Genomic DNA, 4,361 nt, shown 5'->3' on the forward strand with positions numbered 1-4,361 from the left:
GGTCGGGGGCTAGCGTCGGCGCCGGCGGAGTCGGGGGCGAGCGCCGGGGCCGGGTCGGGCGCGGCGGTGCGACGGGGGAGAGAGAGTGGAGATTTGGGGGGAAATGGCGGGATGAAGCAGGGCGAGTGAGAATTTTGGGTTAAGTGGACGTAGCAGAAGCGCGTTACGTCAAAACGCGCTGCTACTAACATCAGTAGCTACAGCGGTTTAGGTAAAATGCGCTACTACTAAATTCAGTAGCTGCAGCGGTTTATGCAAAACGCGCTGCTACTACCGTCGCTACTGCCAGTTTTCCTTTTTCTTTTCCTTTATTTTATCCCACTTTTATTTCCCGAGGGCAGTGAACAAAGGGAGGGCGATATATATTGCATCATTTGACGGTTAAATATGTATGCAAAATAGGAACATATATATTACACATCATTGGACCCATGCATAATAATGGCTAAGTATGTATACAAAATAGGAACATATATATATATTATACATCATTGGACCCATAACATACGTTTCCTCAGTGCTGACGTTTTCTTTTTTGAGTCAGCTTCTTTCCCTTCTTGTTCGTCGAAGAATAATTGAGCCCCTCATTGTGACTTTGCCTTTTCCATGGAGTACGATTTTTCTTAGATAATGTAGTATTGATTCTTCTTTTGACGTATACTTCATCATCATCATCATCTTCCCTCATTGGGTTGCCGTACTGATCATAGTCTTCCTCGTTGGCGACTCCATCCATTCCAATGATGTTCCTTTTGCCTCTCCTCACGACAACACGGCTGGGATTGCGTGGGTCAGTTATGAAGAAGCATTGTGTCACGTGCTTAGCGTGTACCCATGGCTCGTTTTTTGCGATAGCGTTCACGGTAGCGCTCTTGGCGTCGGGTATAGTCATGGTAGTGAACATCCGGCTTTCTCTTTCGACATTCTTAGCCCATCTGGCACGGAACATCATCGTGTTGTGCAGTCCAGAGTAGTCAAACTCCCAGATCTCCTCGACCCTTCCATAAAATCGTTCAGTTGTGCCGTTGTCCCTGCCGGTCATGCATTCCATCGTCACCCCTGAGTTCTGATCATCATTGTCCATATCTTTTGCCTCCGTGTAGAACGTTTATCCGTTGATATCATATGCCTGATAGGTTACGAGGTTGGGCGAGGGGCCATGTGCTAAGGCATATATGAGCAATCCGTCCTTAGAGCCCTCCTCCGGGGGATTAGCAATAATATGCTCTTTGAACCAATGCAGGAAAGTGGAGTTGTGCTCTCTAGTAACTTCGGCGTCCGTCCTGCATACCCCTGGTCACGATACTTCTTTGCGATAATTTCTTTGTGCAGTGCCACGAAAGGATTTACCTCGTCTAGGTGTTGTAGCACTACCAAGTTTGCTCTGTCAAAGTCGCTGCGTCGATCTGATTATGCCACGTGCAGTTCCCTGCGACCGTTGCAGTGACCATCTCCTTCGAGCCTCCCATCGTGCTTGTTAACGGGCAAACCAACACTAGCACCAGGCGGCTAGTATGCGCCATATAGAAAATTCTCATAGAAAGAGATGCACTCTTGTGCCAAATAGCCCTGGACGATGCTTCCATCCGGACGGGACATGTTACGAACGAATCCTTTGATGATCCCATTCATCCTCTCAAACGGCATCATGTTGTGCAGGAATGACGGCCCCAGGTCTATTATGTCATCCACAATATGGACACACAGATGCACCATCACGTCGAAGAACGCAGGCGGGAAGTACATCTCAAGCTCATTCAGTATCACAACGATCTCTTCCTGTAGCCTTTGGAGCTGCTTCACACTGATCGACTTTCGAGAGATGACGTCGAAAAAGTTGCAGAGACCAATAAGCGTGTCATGGACGTGCTTGTCCATTATCCCTCTAAGGGCAACAGGTAGTATCTACGTCATCATCACATGACAGTCATGAGACTTCATCTCGCTGAACCTATTCTTGTCCGTGTCTAGATACCTGCTTATCTTGCCATAGTAACCGGAACTAACTTTGACTCCGGTAAGGCACTTAAAGAATTGATTGATCTCAGCCTGACTTAAGGTGAAGCAAGAAGGGGGGCAATAATCCTCTTTCTTTATTTTCTTGACCTTCTTCTCCCGTGCCTCTGTCTCCGTCTCTGTCTCGTCTGACATTTTACGGGCCGGCATGTGCAGATCTTCCCTGATTTTCAAATTTTGCAAGTCTTTTCTTGCCTTCGGCCCATCATTGGTCTTATCCGGCATGTTCATCAGTGTTGCGAGCAAGCTCTCAAGGACATTCTTACAGATATGCATTTGATCAAGGCAATGAGGTGTATCAAGTTTGTGCCAGTACTCCAAGTCCCAGAACACAGACCTCGTCTTCCATACCTTCAGCAGCGGCTCTGGCGCCTTTCTCATCATCTTTCCCGGCGCGGGGCACTCCTTCCAGTTTTTCAACAGCTCATCGATTTCGGCACCGCTCCGCTTACGTGGAGGTCCTCGATGCTCAGCGTAACCATTGAATAGATCTCCACGGTTTCTCCACGGGTCGTCCTGTTCAAGCCATCTTCGATGCCCCATGTACACGATTTTCCCAGACCCGCCATCTTTCCTTGACGTTAGCTGCTAAGACATCGTATCATCCATGCACCGCGTGCATCTGCAATATCCATGGCACACCTGGCCTGCCACATATCCGTAACCGAGATAGTCCTGCACTATCGTGATCAGCGCGGCTCTCATGTTGAAATACTCACCTTTGCTGGCGTCCCATGTCTTGGCCGGTGTTTTCCATAACGTGTCTAACTCCTCTTGAAGTAGCCCCAGATACAAATTAATATTATTTCCTGGTTGTTTCGGCCCTTGAATAAGCATGCTCATGTGAATGTACTTCGATTTCATGCACAACCAGGGGGGAGGTTGTACATCCATACAAACACCGGCCATGTGCTATGGTTGGTGTTCTGGTTGCCAAACGGATTCATGTCATCGGTACACGCGCCGAGCACGATGTTCCTTGCATCACATTCAAAATACCGATAGAAGCTGTTCAACGCCCTCCACTGGCTTCCATCCTTCACGTGTCTCAGCTTCGGATCATCTCCATCGTCGGGCTTCTTCCTCTCCGCGTGCCAGCGCATTAGCTTTGCTTCCTTGGGATCTACAAAATACCTCTGGAGACGGGGAGTGATCGGTAAGTACCATACAACTTTCTGGGGACATTTCTTCCCGGCCTTCTTGTATCGAGAAGCATTGCACACCGGACAGCTTGTTTTTTCCGCGTGCTCCTTCCGATAAATTATGCAATCGTTGGTGCATGCATGGTATCTAACGTGTGGCAGATCAAGAGGGCACACGATCTTCTTGGCCTCATCAACACTAGTAGGACATAGATTATCCGCGGGAAGAACATCCTTTAGGTACTTGAGATGCTCATCGAGGCTAGTGTCGGTCCATTTGTCTTTAGCCTTCGTCTTCAGGAGTTGGAGCGTGAAACTCAAGCGGGTCACCTCAGGATTGCAACCATCATACAATGGAGTGTTCGAGTCTACCACCAGTTGCTCCAGCTTAGCCTCCTCTCTAGAAGCAGCTCTCTCAGTACTCGTCTCCTTGCGAAGCAATGCTTGAACATGAGGGTCCCGCACAATTGAACTTAGTACCGATGAACTCTGCTGCGTGGAGTCCATGTCGTTCTTTCCGCCACCATGTCCGGCCCCTTCTCCTCCGCCATGTCCGGCCCCTTCTCCGCCGCCATGTCCGGCCTCTTCCCCACCGCCATTATCGATCATCTCTTCGTCTTGCCCCGTGTCATCATTGCCTGCCCCGTCGGCATCCTCAACATCGCCATCCTCATCTTCAATTATCCACCGAGTATAGCCCTCCATGAAACCAGTCATGAGCAGGTGTGCTTCGACACGATCATCGTCATGGGGGTCGAGCCAAACTATTCCTTTGCATTTTCGACACGGACATAAAACCTCTGTCCAGTTATTTTCTTTCATGTCCTGCACCGCCGACCGCAACCACCTGTCCACCATCGTTCCACTGACCATCGTCAACTCTGCACGGTAATAATAAACAAATTGATTATAAAAATGCATGCATGCATGAAAGTCATAAAAAAATTTGGCATGACCTTCCCTAAAAATAGGACATATATGGATCTAGAGTTTGCCCGGAATTCGCCGAAACGGAAATAAATCGACATTTCGGCAAAACATAGGCAACTCAAAAGCACAATTTGGCGGCGTCAACTCATGCCACACACACAATTTCCACAAACATATCACACACACATAAACATATTTCCATTTTGCAAAAGCATGAAATTTTCATCACCTCTATCTCGATCGAGATCGAGCACACGGTGGAGATGATGTTGT

This window comes from Triticum aestivum, chromosome 5B, assembly GCF_018294505.1.
Source record: "Triticum aestivum cultivar Chinese Spring chromosome 5B, IWGSC CS RefSeq v2.1, whole genome shotgun sequence".
In the NCBI taxonomy this organism is placed as follows: Eukaryota; Viridiplantae; Streptophyta; class Magnoliopsida; order Poales; family Poaceae; genus Triticum; species Triticum aestivum.